Raw genomic sequence first — 19,325 nt, forward strand, 5'->3', positions numbered from 1 at the left:
AGGGCTCTGGTCCTGGGTTCTCTTCACCGTGATCTCTTGCCCAGCTAGGGTTCAGGTTAGGGCGATGGGGGAGATAACTCAGGCAGGGAGGGGGAAAAGCTTTCACCTCCCCCAGACGCAGGTTCTGCCCCTTTCCTCTAGTGTCTGCTACTTTGGCTGCTCCGACCTGGCTGAGCAAGCAGGAGACTGATTAGCTGCTGAGGGATGCGGGGGAGCTTCTGGAGGCGATTTCGAGGAGAGCAGATTTCTTCCCCACGCAGTGATGTTACAGCTGTTAAGACAGCTCTCAGATGATGGAATAATCCATACACCTTTAATTCTACACACAGCACTTAAATACAGTTTTGTGGATGAGTCAGTATCTGACAGCAGGTACTTCCTATTCGTTTGGCTTGAGAGCTTAGGAAGACCCATCTACATATTCAGGGACATGGTCCTGTTTCTACGACTGATCTGTCGTAGACCCATGATGCCCCAGTTGAAACATTCCACCAATTTCTAAATTCAAATTTTCCAAATCTACATTCCTCCAAAACAAAACATGGTCTATATAGCCATATTCTAGTTTCTGGTACTAAAATCAGTTTTTAGTTGGGTTTATTACTGTGAAGAATCACCATGACCAAGGACTCTCTTACAAAGAAAAACATTTAATTGGGGCTGACTTACAGTTTCAGAGATTTAGTTCATTATCATCATGTTGAGACGCACAGGATCACATCGTGCAAGCTGAGGTTGTGCTGGAGGCACCACGTTTTCTACATGTTCACTCAAGGGTAGCAGAAAGGGACTGTCTTTTGCAGGCAACTAGGAGAAGGTTCTTCTCATTTCACACTAGTCAGAGCCTGAGCTCAGGAGTCCTACATAATGATGCAGTTCCTTCAAAACAGCTACACCTACTCAAATAATAGTAGTGTTACTTTGCATCCACCAGGATGTATTTCATGGATTACTTCTCATTTTCATGTGAGCAAATCAGTGTCTCAAAATAAATTGGGTCAAATTGCAAATTTAAGTTCTGAGAAAATTCAATGAATTAGGAGAATGATGGAGGTCCTTAATATTAGTAAAGAGGAGAATTGGCACAGCTTGATAGATTAAGTTGTGTGGCTGATTTCAAAAACGTGAAACTGCAGAGCACCATGAAGTTATAAATAGTAATTTAAATTCATTAAATAATAAATAAAGACTATTTTCTAACATGACAAATCAGATGAAAACACAATTGTAAGAAGACTGCAAACAAAACCAAGGATTAGTTGTAATATAAAATTAGAGATTTTAGCATTCTTAAACATTTAGTGCAACTTTCCATTACGTAGCAATAATGGAAATATTATGAAGCCCTTAAATCAAAGAAGGCCAAATATTTGGTTGAATTATGAATAAATTTGTTAAAGATTTATTAGCATTCTCTAGAGTATAAAACTAGAAAAGAAATGTATGGTTTTAACATAAAATTTCTAGTTGTAAAATGTTCGCACAATGATTCTTTGACTTTTTGTAGCTTCAGAGGTAATTTTGTGATTTTTATGGAGTAAGAGATATAGCACCGATTTTATAGCAGTTCAAAAGTTCACCAATTTATGGACATTTTGATACCTGTAATATCAAGAACTCTGTGCTTGCCACTTAGTTTGAGGTTCTTCTAAAATACATTTATATAGTAGAACAGCAAACGAAAACGAAGGATGTTAGGTCATAAAAGTCAAAGTCAAACAAGATGAAGAATAAAATTTTATAACTCAGCTTTAGTCAATCCAAATGGGAAGAAAAGCCAACTCAGGAAAGAAAGGAAATAGGATGTCAATAGTTGGCCAACTATTCCTGAAATAATTGAAGTTTCTTGATGAAACTGAACAACATAACCTGACATTGTATATGTCATATTTTGTTTACTTCTGCCACACACTTGCCATACACTCTATAAATAAAGTATGATTATAAGTACCTATATATAAGTAGGATAAGTTAAGCATGGGGTATTACATGTAATAGATATTGTAGACAAAACTATTTTTCCTCTAAAAAGGAAGACAATTTGAAAGTCACATAAACATCTTTTGTAAAATGGAATGAAACAGGTCTCCTATCAAAGAGGTTAACAGGCAAAAAAAGACTTATTTGTATTTTTTCTCAATCTCTTAGAATAAATATCCAATATAAGATATAAATATTAGAGAAAGATGAAAGATATAGTAAGTTGGGAATAAATATTGTGGTGGTTTGAATAGGTATGGCTCTCAAACATTCATGTCTTGGCATTCTTGGCCATAAGTGGTGTCACTATTTGGAGATGTGGCCTCAGTAGTAAAGGTGTTGTCTTATTATAGGAACTATATCAATACACAGGTAGAGATTTGAGGTGATCATTCATACACACACACACACACACACACACACACACACACACACACACACACACAAACACACACATACAAAAACAAGGTACTCCCAGTGTGATCCAGTCTCCTCCTGGCAGCCATTGGATAAGGATGTAGAACTGTTAGCACCTCTAGCGCTAGGTCTGATTCATATGGCCTTATCTTCCATCTTGACAGTAATGAAATAGACCTCTGAAACTTTAAGTCAGCCCGAATTACATATTATTCCTTTTAAGATAGCGCTTATAAAATATTGGCCATGGTATCTCTACATAGCAATGGAAACCATGACTAACAAACATAATGCTTTAATGTTAATATAGAATTAGAGGTAAGAAAGAAGCTTAACAATAAGCACACACTTTAAGCCTCATACTACTTGCAGATGGTTTTAAAGACTCAGAACATTATAGCATCAGGTCCTCACAAAGAGAAAGTTCACTATTAGTACTTTCTGTGTAAGGTCTGAACTTCTACAAGATATGGGTATGCTTTCACCGTGAAATGCTTAAAACACTCTCTTATGGAAATATTAAATGTAGAGTCTGAAGTTTAGGTCTTTTGTGATGCATTTTTGTTTCACAAGTTCAATTGTTTCACAAAGTTCACAATTTCTCATCTATTTATTAACACAAGTTGAGGAATCTTGTTATTTAGTTATTGCTACATTGTTGATGAAGATACGATTATATAAGTTTCTCACTCCTCATTATTAGAAACCTCTTCCAATGATAGCAATATGATCGATTTGCTATCTACTATATTTTATATGCTAAAGAAAATATGCTTATGTAAATACTTATTTTATAAATTAAAATATGAAATTGCTAGCTTTATGTCACTCTGTTATGTGACTTTGACAATCATAATAATGGATATTCATTTGGAAGTCAAAAAATAGTTTCAACAAAATATATAATGTAGAGGTCAGTATAGAAATAAGCATCTTGAATTACAGAAGAGATATAAGGGAAAATACATACAAAGCAGTTAATTAATGAAGTTAATGTCAAAGTGTTTAGGATGAAAAATCCACAGGTGCTACATTCATTAAGAGACAGACAATATAGTTTAGGATATGATGGTGAAGGAAGGAGGATCAATGCCTAAAGACAACATTGTAGAATTTCACAGAAATACATAATATATATATAAATTTATATAAATATAAGCAACAATAAATAATGTAAAATGGGACTGTATCTGAATTAGAACACAGGGGTGTAAATCAGAGGATTTGGAGGCAGGAAGGAGAGGGGAAATGATGTCATCATAATAAAAACATAAAATAGTAAAAGAAGATATAGGTGTAGTTCTAATCACAAGCATGTGTCTGTGTACTTGAAAGGTTAGATTACTGATAGATTTTGTGCTAGAGTATGTCACTGTCTTGCGAACGAGAAAAATTCTCCCTGAAAACTTTTCCACTGTTTTGTATGAGTTTGTGGAAGTGTTCAGAATGAAATGGAGACATTGCTTCAAAATGTCCAAGTGCATAACAATCACTGTCCCATATCTATTTTAATATTCAAATACATGCCACCTTTATATTCAATTAAGGACAATATAAGACATGTTTGTATTTGAATATTAAAAAAGAAGTAATACATATAAAAAAAGATGTTTAGATTGCAGCAATAGGTACTTTTTAAAAAAATGCCATTGGTATATTTTATAATAAAAGCATTCAACCTGAAAATCAAAAAACATTAATGATATCAATGTCTTTGTAGACATACCTAGAGCAAGTGCTATAGAAACAAAAGAAAACTGTCATGTGGTATTTATATTGAATTAAACCATCAGTTATAGATTATTTTTCTATCTCTTCTTTTTTTACTTATTTTTCAATTAAACATTTATTTACACACACACACACACACACACACTTGTGCGCGCACGCGCGCACACACATATATTACATTCCAACCACCAAAGTTTTCCTCTTCTCTTCTGATTGCCTCCCTTCACGTCCTCTGCTTCTTGCTTCTGACCTTGTCACAAATTATTTTCTCCTTTGGTTAGTTATTTTACTGGACTTATTACATTATTTAATCAGATAATCACCTCAAGATGGCCTTGTTGTCTCTGAAGACTGGCCCATCAATGCAGTATCATCATCAGAGAATTCTCAGTGAAGCTGCTTTGTGACATGCTGAGCTTCAATATGGGCAAGAACATTTGCAGGAAAATTCTTTGCAAAGATATTCACAAGAGAGCCTAACTTTTATCTGGAATAATACAGCAAATGCATTTACTCTTTAGTAATCAATTGGTTATACTGAGTAGTTTAAATAAAGGAGTAGGAACTCAGCAAACTTTACATAGGATGATGACATGAGTTGTTGGATTTTACAATAGATAATTGTTTGTTTTTTTTTATTTACTGTATCACTGGGGAACACTCACATTTAAATTTTTTCTTCATTTTATTCTTTATCTTATATGAATACTTTGCTGTTATCCCATGCTTCTCTATGTAGATAAAAACTGAGCCAATTTTGGTGACTTTCACTTTTTCTGAATGCTTTACCTGCATGACATGTGTTGTCTTTATCTATGTGTATCTCAAGTTATTGTAACATTTATATGCTAGCTGGAGAAGCCTCAAATGCCGTCTTTGACTTTAAGCATTTGCCTTTATCTATTCAGTTGTTGGTGTATCTCTGGTGTTTATTAAATTGGAGCATCCATCTCCCTTCTGCTTTCTCCTGTCTCATCTGAGTTTGTATTTAAAATAAATAAATAGAAAGTCCTACCTACTTTACTTCATACTGAAGAAAAATTGTGCCGCAGCCAAATAAGAAAGAGTTTGTGGGAAACATTCAGTATATACAGAAGCTTCAACAAGATTATATTGGTGAACAATAAATTAAGAGTTAGAATATATCTTTGAAATTAAGTTTAAGCTCCCAGGGATATTGAGAGGCACTGAGCTTTTGTGCGGCAAAAGAACTGAGTGGGAAATGAATGCTTTTCAGGAAGCAGCACACCCTCCTACCAGTGAAGGTTCTAGTTAACCTGTCTCTGCTAATTATTCAGTTGATACTCCTATTCTGCAGGTTGAAGCGCTGACTCTTTTTAAGAGATGGCTCACATTTCAGGAACTTCTATAATCTTTCAAATGTCAACAGTCATTCATGTTGGATATCCTTGGCAATGGTTAACCAAAAAGACGTAAAATCTGTGCTATTAGTAGAAAGAGTTCTGTATTGTTTAATAGAGATTCTAGCAACCTCCTCTTTCTCTCTGAGCTCCCATTTTCTCTATGGGAAGTTACAAATTTCTAAAAGTTAAAAATTACACTTCAAAACATACTGTGAAGTGTCACATCTTATACATAATTCGTGCCTCTAATTTAAGTCAAATAAATGAGATTACAATTATTAAAAATGTCATGTGTGTAGACCTGGTGAAAGATTCAGTTTGTAGAGACATTCTCTGTCCAGCCTGGGAAGCTGAGTTTGATTCTCACCATTGACTTTGTAAAAGAGAAGGAACAAGTTGGCCTTTATTTCTTCATGAGTGCTATGCAATGTGCTTCCACACACTTGCACAAGTGGAATACTTAAATAAATGAGTAAATAGAAAAATATGAAAACAGGTGTAGAAATTGACTGGGTAGATAAGAGCACCTCCTGTTATTTCAGAGAACTTAAGCTTCTCTCCTAGCACCCACACTGTAACTAACAATTGCTTGTAACTTTAGTTACAGGGCTTGTGCATCCTCTTTTGTCCTCTTTTGTACCAGGCATGCACATGGTGAGCAGATATACATGCAGGCAAAACCATTATAATCATGAAAAGAAATAAATCAGAAATTTATAAAAAGTATTTAAAGAAATATATAAAAAATTAAAGGATGTTTTAATGTGATAAAAAACATTATAATGTATATAGAGCTAACATATGCCAAATAGAATGCTTTTTTAAATTTTTACATCTAGGTTGTGGAAAGAAGAAATGTGTTTCACAATGCACCTCACATTCAAATGTATGCATCACCAAAGAAATGTACTTATTACTTTCATAACTCGTCTTCACTACATGAAATTCTAAATACCAAAGAAAGTGAAGAAAACCTTCACTGTCATTATTTGAGATAAATTAATTCATTTTTAAACTTGCCTTTTGTAGCTCTATGTTTAGTTTCTTAAATATGTGCTATATTGAATAATGTTCCATGCTTTTTATTTTAAGTAAAAATTCCCTTTTAAAAAGCATTAAAAGCAATAGATATTATTGCACATAAGTTGTAATTACATAGGTATCAATAAAGTATTGTCTCATTATTTATATAATTATTAGAGAAAACATACAAAATATACACGAAACCATGTGTTAAATTTAATTACAATGTGTATTGAATTTCTTTAAACGTATTTGAAAACTCTCTAGACAATTTTACCTAATCAAGCACCTTTATTGTCTGAATCAATATGATTTGCATCTTATAATTTTGAGAACATGCACAGTTTTTTTTTTCTTTTTCTTTTTTCTTTTTTTCGGAGCTGGGGACCGAACCCAGGGCCTTGCGCTTTCTAGGCAAGTGCTCTACCGCTGAGCTAAATTCCCAACCCCAAACATGCACAGTTTTATTGATGAAATTATTACACGTATATAAGTCATATAATATATTTTTTGTTATTTGAGAATTTCATACTTGGGAAATTATTACACATTTATAAGTCATATAAAGTATTATTTGCTATTTGAGAATTTCATACTTGCGTTAATAGTGTTGTGATTAACTATACCCTCCATTCTCTTAGTTCTAATTCCATTTGTGATTATTCTACTAAGGTTCACGAGTCCATTTAAAAAATAAGTTTGAGAGAGGCACTGTTTCCTTACTGTTTGAACCCATGCCCTGAGGGGTTCCTGAGCATTGGTCCCATACATTCCTACAATACCCAGAGAAAGCTTAACTCCCAGATGCTCTGACACACAGGTTCACAGGTGAGGACACAACCTCTACCCCAATACCTGGAGTAACTGGGAACATGGGATACAGGGATGCAAAAATCGCTACTTAGCCAGAGGCATGCATTCCTTCAAGCTTGCTCCTCTACTCGGATTGGAAAAAGGGCTCTGGCTGCCCACCCACTCTTGCAACACCCAGAGAAAGCTTGATTCCCAGGAGCTCTGACAAAGGATTTCAGGCACTCAGACACACCAGAATGTCATGATTCCAGAGGCAGCTTGAATTCCAGGAGCTCTGTCGCACTCAGGATATCAGGATTACATGATCCCAGAAGTACAGTATCACAGAGACAGCTGGACTCCCAGGAGTTCTGAAACAACCTGACTCACAGAAGGGACAGTCTCCAAACAATGACAGCAAGGGCAGTTAGCACTAGGGATAACCAGATGGCAAGAGGTGAGCATGAGACCTTAAGAAACTAATGAGTATATACGGAGTGAACCATGACTGCACTCTCATATGTAGCAGAGGATGGCCTTGTCTAATATCAATAGGAGGAGAGGTCCCTTGGAACTGTGAAGGCTAGGTGCCTCAGTGTAGGGGAATGCGAGGGCAGGGAAGCCGGAGAGAGTGGGTGTGAGGGTTGGGTAGCATCCTACTAAAAGCAGATGGGATAGGAGCTTTCTGAAGGGGAAACCAAGAAAAGGGATAACGTTTGAAATGTAAATAAAGAAAATAACAAATAAAAGAAAAGAAAAAAGAAAAATTAAAAAGAAACAGAAACCAATAGTCCTTGACAACATCAGAACCCAGTACTCCCACCACACCAAGCCCTGGATACACCAACACACCTGAGAAACAAGATTCATATCTAAAACCCCATTTCATACATATGATAAAGGACTTTAGGAAGGACATAAATAACTCTCTTGATAGAAAAACTTTCAGCTTTGTATGGAAACATAAAACACCCAGCATTGTTAAAATCATTCTGAAAAGGAACTAGATAAACCTTAGTTGAGGACATTTGAGGAGACATTTCCTTAACTCATGGCTGCTGAATAGTCAGTATTATGTTAACATATTTTTTTTATTTTTAACATATTATTAATTTTATTATAAAATATTATGAAATAATTTGTAGTTCATTCCTAAAAGTTAAAGTCAAAATAATTATTCAGAGTTCTTTTAAGCATAAACAAACTCAAGAGTTTTATAAGAGTAAAAGTTTGCAATAAATATGTAAATATTTGTGGATAGATTTCTGAGTGTTTGGGAAGCATTAACTCATACATCTGTATTACTGTGATCCATTAAAAGTGTATTAACTGTACCGGCAGACAGTTGATACTAAATGAAGCCTGAAGGCTTTGGTTTGACAAGACATTGAGCAAACAGTGATGTGAGGATAGTACCTTCCTTTTTAATAGCATTTTTTCTAGGTTTCATATACATGAGAGAAAAGATGCCAAGCGATATTGAATCCTTGAGATAAACACGGACTAATATATTGACCTTTCCTCTAGATTTCCTTTGCCTAGAAAAATTGGCTAAATTCTCCTTTGAATTGCCTAATTCAAAGAATGTAAATAAGCCCCAGCCTCTTTGACTTATCTTAAAATTCTTGATTTTTCATTGTTGTTTGTAAAATCAAGTACTTTATAATTTACATTACTTTTGTATATAAATCATAAATGTCAAATTTTCTACCTGTTGTGGAGAAAGAACAGAAAAATTTATATATGTCTGCTATTTTTTTACGATGTTGCTAAATCATTTATATTATGTGTTATCTAAATAATATATGGCAACACTTGTGCTAATATGCCTAACTTTATATTAGTCATCATACAATCAGGGTTAAATTGATTGAAGATATACAGATAAATAAAATGCACATGTAAAATAATACATGATAAACCTATGCCAATGTAGATAAAAGATGAACAGTAGACAAATAGATGATAGATTGATAGATAGATAGATAGATAGATAGATAGATAGATAGATAGATAGATAGACAAACAGACAGATAGAAAGACAGCTAGGTAGGTAGATAAATAGGTAGATAGATAGATGATAGATTTATTGATAGATTGACTGATTGATGGATAGACTGATTGATAGATATATAGATTCAGGAATTGATGACTGCTACATGCACTCCTGTACACATTCCCATTTACAAACACCATCTATTATTCTACTTTAGAAACAGGGAACATTAAAGCTGTACAAAAACAATATTGTTTCCTAATTTGCTCATTTGTAAAGCACAAAAATATTATGGAGGAGTGGTGACTATAAATTTATAAAATTATTTGCATATCATAAGAAAAAGCAAATGGTCCTACTTAATATTTTTGCTCATTAAGTGTGAATTATATTCATCAATAGCTTACCATTTTATTTCTCAAATAACTTGATAATCTATGAGATTGCAAATAATCTACAAATTAGTAAATATATTTCTTGTAATATATTCCAAATGTTGCCCCGTTTTCTGTCCCCCCCATTGAGTTATTTACCCCAATTCCCCCAACCCCTACCCATCCACCCACACCCACCTTAGCCCCACCAGCATACCTCTTCCTTGGAGCATCAAGTTTCCACAGGATTAAGCATGTCCTCTCCCACTGAAGCCAGACAAGGCAGTCCTTTGCTAGACATGTGTCCTAGCTATGGACCAGTCCATATATGCTTCTTTATTGAGTCTTTTCTAGGAAGTCCAGGTTATTTGAAATTGTTGTTCCTATTGGGTTGCAATCCATCTTGGCTCATTCAGTCCTTCCGGTACCCCATACATAGGGGTAACTGACCTCATATAATAATTGGCTGTAAGCATCGGCATTTGTCCCAGTCAGCTGCTAAAAGAGCTTCTTAGAAGACAGCCATGCTAGGCTCCAGTCTGTAAGCACAACATGGCATCAATAACACAGTCAAGGTTTGGTGTTTGCAGTGGAATGAATCCCAAATTTGTTCAGTCACTGGGTGATCTTTCCTTCAGTCTCTATTCCATTTTTGTCTCTGCATTTTCTTTAGATAGGAATAATTCTGAGTTAAAAATTTTGAAGATGTGACTTAGGTAGGGGATATGTCTATCTACTGAAGGTAGTCACTTCAGACTCTATCTTCATACTCTGGAAAGTTTTGGGTAATGTCAACCCCACTGAGTCTTGGTAGCTTCTCACATCCCTGGTCTCTGGGACTTTCTAGAGGTTCACCCCTCCATGATCCATATTCTGTTGCATATTTCCATTTATTCTAGCCCTCTGGGCTTTTCTCCTGTCTCCCGCTTACCTGATCCTGACCTCCTTTTCCCTTCCCTCTACCCTACCCCACACAGCTTTCTCTCTGCCTCTGCTTTGCCCTTTTAAGTGGAAATGAAGCATCCTCACTACTTCTTAATGTAAATGAATTGTATCCTGGATATTCTCTACATTTTAGCTAATATCCACTTCTTAGTGAATACATAACATGCATATCCTTTAGGGTCTGATATACCTCATGCTGGATGATATTTCCTAGTTCCATCTATTTACCTGCAAAATTCATAATGTCCTCATAGCTGAATAATACTCCATTGTGCAAATGAAGCATATTTTCTGCATGCATTTTAAGGGATATCTTCGTTGTTTTCAGCTTTTGGCTCTTACCAATAAAGCTGCTATAAACATAGTGGAGCACATGTCCTTGTGTATAGTGAAGCATCTTTTGGGTATATTACCAGGAGTGGCATACCTTGTTCTTCAGGTCGTACTATTTTCAATTTTCTGAGGATCTACAAGATTGATTTCGAGAATGGTTATATCAGTTTGCAATCCAGCAGAAATGCCAGCATCTTCTATCTTTTGAGTTTTTGATCTCAACCATTCTGATTGATGTAAAGTGTGATTCCAGGGTCATTTTGATTTGCATTTCCCTGATCACTAGGGACTTTGAACATTTCTTTAAGTGCTTCTCTGTCATTTGAGATTCCACTATTAAAAATTCTGTTTTATATGCTTCCCAATTTTTAATTGGGTTCTTTGGTTTTTGGAGCCTACTTTCTTGATTTCTTTGTATATTTTGGATATTAGCCCTTTATTGGATGTGACTTTAGTGAAGTTGTTTCCAATCTTCACATTGCCGATTTGTCCTATTGACAGTGTCTTTGCATTTAGAGAAGCCTTCAGTTTCGTGAGGTCCCATTTGTCAATTGATCTGAAAGCCTGAAGCATTCATATTCTTTTCACGAAATTTTACTTTGTATGAATGTGTTCAAGGCTATTTTCCACTTTGTCTTCTATCGTACTTATTGTATTTGGCTTGATGTTGAGGTCCTTGATCCACTTGGACTTGAGTTTTCTACAAGGTGATTAACATGGACCAATTCTCTTATATTTAGACCACTAGTTAGAGCAGCACCATTTTTGAAGATGCTTTTTACACCCATTGTATTATTTTGGTTTCATTGTCAAAGATTAAGTGTCCATAGTTGTGTGTGTGTGTGTGTGTGTGTGTGTGTGTGTGTGTGTGTGTGTGTGTGTGTGTTTATTTCTAGGTTCTCATTTGTACTCCATAGACTTGTCTGTCTTTGTACTAATACCAGTTTTTCTTTAGATTTTATAATTCTTTCACCTTTTATTTGGTTTCTTCTTTAGGATTGACTTTGATACATTAATTTTTTTCTTTTAAGTTATCTGCTTTAGTTTTCAAGGTTATATTTTGATCTCTTCCTTCCCCAAACCATTTCTTTCCTCCATATCCTCCAATATTTCCATGTGAAACCCTTATTTTTGTTTAAAATATTTGTTTTACATTTCGACACTAGAATATAATCTCATCATGTCCCATACCTGTTCTACCCGCTTAGTCTTCCAATTCAGCCTTTTCTGCTATCTTTCAGGCCCCTTTTTCATAATTGTTTTTGCATATTTATAATGTATTAATACATTTACTTATACATAAGTAAATTTATTTGTTATTTGATAACCCATACATACTTAAAATGTAGTTTGATCATTTACATCTCCCAGTTATTCTTCAGAGTCCTGACATTAATTCCTCCTCCAAAAAAAATCTATATATTATATTGTATACTACTTAGTTCATTTAATAATGTATATATGTGAGGTTATCTACTAGAGAGAGAATGGTCAACATCCCTTTAAACACATCCCTAAAGGAAACAGTTACTTCCTCCCTCAGCGGCAAACTTCCAGTACCTGATCATCTAAAGTTAATTTCTTGTGAGTCCTTCCTCATACAGGCTGGGATTTTACATTATCTATTCTTATGTGAGACCTTTGTAGGAAAGTAGAGTTGCTGTGTATTTATAAAACCAGCGGTTGTAGTGTCTTAAAGCCAATGTTTCAGAACAGTACTTCACCACCTCTTTATCTTAAATTTTTTCTTCCTCTTCTATCAAAATGAAACTTAAAACAATATATGAGCCCTGGTCAGTACACAATGAGATGTCTCAGCTAGAAAAGAAGAAACTTTCTTCTTATATGTTCTTTCTATAAGCTGTTATAAAGGCATGGTGCAGAATAAAGGTGGATCTTCCCACCTCAAAAATATGTATTAGAGGTAGGTTTTCCCACTTCAAATAATATAAATATATTTTATAAATCCTGAAAACATCTACCCAGGCATGTGTTTTATGTAATTCAAGATATACTCAAGATGACAAACAGGAGTATCAATCACAATCCCTTATTCATAAATTGTGTAATTACTTAAAGTTATCAAAAACCATCAATTTAAATTTATTTAATTTATATTCAATTAACTTGTGAAATAAAATTAACAATATTTTTTAATGTTGAAGAGTTAATAATTAAACTTCAAAAGGCAAAGAGCTATCTGAAGACAAAAAGAGACTATAATAATGATTAGATATAAGTAATGGCAAAAGATGTAAAAAAAACATGACCCAGTAAAAGAAAAAGGTGCAGAGGAGATTTCTCATTCTACTCAGCATCTGAAATTCATCTACATGTAGGACTCCAATTCTGAGAAAGAGTGATGGTTAGGCACTAGAGGGCTCTTTTAATAAAATAACATAAATCCTCATTAGGACTTATTTTCTGGTAAAATAATTCTCTTATGTAGACAAATGTGTCCATGTAAATATAGTGTATTTTTAGAATGAAACAGAAACAAGCAAACAAATATTTTATTTATTTACCAGTCAGAACAAGATGAGAAGACCCTCTTGTGCAGGCATTGTGAAACCTGTCCATGATTCTAGCACTGTGTAGGTGGAATAGGGCATATTTTTAAATTTAGCTTAGGATGAGTTAAAATAGGAGTTATAGACCAAACAGGCATATATATGGAGATCCTTCCTCAATTAAAATAAATGGAGCATCTTTTTAAAGGCATAACTGATTTAGGTCACAAATATGGAGAAATCAAGTAATCAATGACATGGTATCTTCCTCACTTCTAGATACTTTTTTTTAAATTGGATTTTTTTTAAATTTACATTTCAAATGTTATTTCCTTTTCTGGTTTCCTGGACATAAGCCCCCTATCACATACTCTTCCCCTTTTTCTATAAGCGTGTTGCCCTTCCCATCTAACTCTCCTTTCTGCCTTCCTGACATTCCCCTACACTGGAGGCCCAACCTTGGCAGGACCAAGGGCTTCTCCTTCCATTGGTGGCCCACAAAGCCATCCTCTGCTACATATTGGAGCCATAGGTTAGTCTATGTATGGCCTTTGGGTAGTGGTTTAGTCCCTGGAAGCTCTGGTTGGTTGGCATTGTTATTCTTATAGGGTTGCAAGCCCCTTCAGCCCTTTCAATCCGTTCTCAGTTCAGTTCTCAGTTCAGTGGTTTACTACTAGCATTGGCCTCTGTATTTGACATGCTCTGGCTCTGGCTCGCTGGAGACATCTATACTCGGTTCCTATCAGAAGGTACTTCTTAGCTTCATCAATCTTATCTAGTTATAGTGGCTGTGTGTGTGTGTGGGGGGGGCAGGCTCTGAGTGGCCATTGCATCAGCCTTCAGTCTCTGCTCCAAACTTTGCCTTTTTGTCCCCTCCTATGAATATTTTTGTTTCCCCTTTTAAGAAGGACTGAAGCATCTGCATTTTGGTCATCTTTCTTCTTGAGCTTCATGTGGTCTGTGAATTGAATCTAGGGTAATTCGAGCTTTTCGGTTAATATCCACGTATCAGTGAGTATATACAATGTTTGATTTTCTTTGATTGGGTTACCTCACTCAGGATGATATTTTCCAGTTCAATCCATTTATCTGTTAATTTCCTGAAGTCATTGTTTTGATAACTGAGTAGTACTCCATGGTGTAGACGTACCACATTTTCTGTATCCATTGCTTTGTTGAAGGGCAGCTGGGTTCTTTCCGGCTTCTGGCTATTATAAATAAGGCTGCTATGAACATAAAGGAGCATGTGTCTTTGATGTATGTTGGAGCATTTTTTGGGTATGTGTCGAGGACAGTTATAGTTGGGTCCTCAGGTAGTGCAATGTCCAATTTTCTGAGGAACCTCCAGTCTGATTTCCAGAGTGGTTGTAACAGTTTGCCCTCCCACCAACAATGGAAGAATGTTCTTTCTCCACATCCTTGTCAGCACCTGTTGTGACCTGATTGTTTTATTTTGGTCATTCTGACTGGTGTGAAGTGGAATCTAAGGGTTGTTTGGATTTGCATTTCCCTAACGACTATGGGTGTTGATCATTTCTTTAGGGAATTTTCAGCCATTCCATATTCCTCAGCTGAAAATTCTTTCTTTAGCTCTGTACCCCATTTTTAATAGGGTTATTTGTCTCTCCGGAGTCGAACTTCTTGAGTTCTTTGTATATTTTTGATGTTAGCCCTCGATCAGATGTAAGATTAGTAAAGATCTTTTCCCAATCCGTTAGTTGCTGTTTTGTCCTAATGACAGTGTCCTTTGCTTTACAGAAGCTTTGCACAAATGAGGTCCCATTTGTGGATTCTTGATCTTAGAGCATAAGCCATTCATGCTTTGTTCAGGAAATTTCTCCAGTGCCCACGTTTGAGATTCTTCCCCACTCCATCTTCTATTAGGTTGAGTATATCTGGTGTGATATGGAGGTCTTTGATCTACTTGGACTTAAGTTTGTACAGGTTGATAAAAACATATCTATTTGCATTCTTCTACATGCTGTCATCCAGTTGAAAATGCTATCCTATTACCATTGGGTGGTTTTAGCTCCTTCGTCAAAGTTCAAGTGACCATAGGTGGGTGTGTTCATTTCTGGGTCTTCAATTCTTTTCCACTGATCTACCTGCCTGTCTTTGTACAAATACATACAGTTTTTTTTCACTATTGCTCTGTAATACTGCTTGAGGTCAGGGATGGTGATTCCCCCATACTAGGTACTTTTAACAGTATTGGAAAAATCCTGTACAGGCTGCTTGAGGAGAGGAGAATTATTTAGCTGTGAAGTCTCCGAGGTATAATAACAAATTGGCAGAATATGACCATTGTACGATAGAGACATGAATTTAGAGAACTCATATGGTGGAAAAAGAGCAAGGACTCCTAAAGGTAGCCTTCTGACCTTCACGCTAGTATGCTCATGCACATGTGTTCACATAGGCATGTAAAATGTTCATTTAACTGTCCAATAAATTATTTTTAAAGAATAGAAGCCATATTTTTCTTTAAATTTCTCTAGAATATTACCATGCCTTTGTTTTAAATTAATGATTTTTATTTCAAACTCTTCGTTGGTATTCTTAAATTAGGCAATATAGAATTAAACATATAGTTTTCCAAACAGAGAGAAACTCATTGAGAAGAATAATTCAGAAAATATTAAGAACCGTGTATGAAGGAATATATTGAATGAAATGGAAATCTTTGTCTTTATTAAAAAATGCTGCATGAAAAAAGCAAATTTAAAGCAATTTTAAAATTTCAATTTTGTTAATATGCATTCTTCATAGAAAAAGATTTATATGATATTTTATAAATATTTGTCACATAATCTGATCCTATCCACTACCCCTATTTTCATTTCTTGTGTACCCTGCTAACAATCCAAACTTATTTCAAATTGTCCCCCTTCAGTCATATTAAAAATGCATGGACATAAGAGATACCAGTAATTTTTGAAAAACAAGCATAATGAAAATACTTCTTTAAAAATTATTTGTAAAATTAATTAGTATCACATCATTTTTATAAATCATTGCATTTTACAATGTGACTGGGGGACTAATATTTTTTCTAACTGAAGATATTTAGCTTAAAAGACTCAGAAAGTAGATAACTAACAATACAAGCAGTATGAATTATTAAGCTTGTAACAAAACTAACTGGCCAGAAATGCTCTGTTTGGCTTGATAAGCTCATATTCAAGCAATGTCTTGCAGTGTGCAGTTCAATATCTGAAAATCATTCCAGGGTGGGGCACCCAGAGTTTATGAATCAGTAACTGCCCTGTCTTGTGCAAGTCCGAGTTTACTAAATCACTTGATAGAAATTGGAAGCATATGTCCCAACAGGAGCTCTGTATTTATACTAGTGTGCCATGAGGATAAGAAAAAGACCGAAAGAAATAAAAACGAAAACTACTTTCAAAGCTATAGAAAAAATTATACATTATTAAAAATGTTTAAATAGTGTAAGCAGTTAATTGCATCTTCTGTGCTTTACTCATTGTGAGTATTTATACACATATAAGTACTCAAAAAGCAAAACTGGGAATTAGACATATTAACACAGCACTGTAGGAGGAAACACTCATTACTTGATGAATTTTTGGAAATAATTTAATGCTGATACAAATTGCACATTTTAGGACACTATTAAGTCAAGAGTCATTATTTAATTACTGATTCTGTGAAATTGTATCCATTTGAGCCTACATATGTTCATGCACATAAAAGGGATAATTATTAAAATTTTATAGTTAATTTGCTTTGTCCTACCTCGAGTTTGTTTATGTTCTGTTTTGTATTGCTGAAGATATTCTGTAATCCAGGCTTACTTCTAGTTCACACTTTCAAAAAAAGTCAACTTGAACACATAATTCTCCTGCCTCCAACGCACAAGTGCTGGAATAAAAGATATTCATGGCTATGGCTGGAATATTTATTGGATTTGAAAGCACCACATTATGCTTACATTAATCTACAGTCAACACAGTGATAAACATCTTTCCTCCATAGCAAATTACATAGACTTTTATCAAAGTTATATATTTATATTACTCTAACCAATAGGAGAAGCTAAACACATTTTCAATCAAATAATGTCAATATATCTCTTACACTTTTTAACTTGTTAAACATTCACATGTTTTAAAATATCCATTTCTGTTTAAAGTATGATAGAAGCAATTAAATGATATTAAATATTTCCTACAACTAATGATTTCTAAAAAATATATGCATGCAGATATTTGCCAGGAAATTTCTTTTTTATTATCATTTTATCATGTTTTTGGTTTCTAGAACCAAATGAAAATTACAGTATAAAGTGTTTTGTCTAACATGGAAGTTAAAAACAACTCATAAAGTATATTAAATGATGCATACTATAATAGCAATAGCATTACTATGGGTATACTTTAAACAGAAATTTTCATTTTCATATATTAATTAACAGATTTCATATTTCTTTAGTATAAATGAGAAATAAGAAATTTATCTCATGGGTAGTCAAGTATTAGAATACTTGATTCCCAGTTGGTATCTCAGCTTTGGGTGGTTTGGGTGTTTCTGAATTTTTGGAGAAACTATGTCACTTAGAGCTGGTCTGGACTGCTAAAATCCTTTCTTTAAATACATGTTTGTGATGGATATGTGACCTTCCAACTTTCTCTTTCTGATGTAATGACCATTGCTTGCTTCCACTTTTCTCTCCCATGAAGGACACTTTTTTTGGAATTATAAGTCAAGATAAGTTCTTGATTTTGGAAGTTGCATTTTTTGTGATAGGTTATCTCTGCAAGAGAAATGTAATTAAAACAGAAATTAGTCACATTTGTTCTCAATGAGGATATAGAAATAAGGTGTCATCAACAAAAATGAAAAGGAGAACTTCAAAATGAAAGATATCTTGTAAAAAGAACACATATCTCAGTTAGGCATGAATAAGGAATGTTGAAGAACATCCCCCTCAATGAAATGAGAGCAAAAACAGCTATACAAAGAATTTCCTCTCACCAGGACAGCTGATGGTTAGTAACTCCATCTTGGAAACTGCAGTTCCTGAATATAAGTATCCTCTCAGGCAAAGCCATCATTATGTTCTCATATCATCATATCTTTGTATTCAGAGTTGGAAGTAGGTTGTAAGTCAGTACTCTGAACTCATTCCTTATCTTTGTGGAAGCCGTGCTCTGACTCTCCAGGCATTTCTTCTTTGGAATCAGGGCAAAGTGAGTCATGGAAGGAATAATTAGGGTTTCTTAGCTTTTCAGTACTCATAGGAGTTCTTTCCACAGAACAAAAGAAGGGTGGTCTTTCTATAGGTATGGATTCTGCCTACAGCTTTTATCTAAAGTATTCTATTTAAATTGGCCTTGTTAATGAGGTCTGACAAACTTTGAATGGTATTTAAGTGCAATGAATAACTGGCCCCACTTTTAAAAAGCCTACAGAGTTTGGACTGATTGACTACCTCATTCTTGTGTCATTTCAAATTCAGTACACTGAATCTTTTACCAGAAATATTAAGCAGTCCTTATGTTGTAAATAAAAATATAGAGAAAAATGAGTCACACATAATTTTGTTGACTACTTCTATACTATAGTGTGTTTCTTCCCACTCATATGATGTTGCCACCTTGTCAAAATCAAAAGTTTCCATAGATACATCATGAGCAGCATAACGAAACCATTGTTCTTTAAGCTAGCTGCTTTTACTGGAACTCTAAAGTCTATGTCCTTGATTTTTCATCCTCCCTTTTTAGGGCTCACCCTCAGAAATAATTGTCATTATTTCTTTTCCTTAAAATCATCTGTAGACTCTGATGGGGCAGCAGTTTCCAGTTAAATATTTCTGTTATGAATTCTGTTATGAATTGTT

Source organism: Rattus rattus, chromosome 3 (genome assembly GCF_011064425.1).
Source record: "Rattus rattus isolate New Zealand chromosome 3, Rrattus_CSIRO_v1, whole genome shotgun sequence".
Classification (NCBI taxonomy): Eukaryota; Metazoa; Chordata; class Mammalia; order Rodentia; family Muridae; genus Rattus; species Rattus rattus.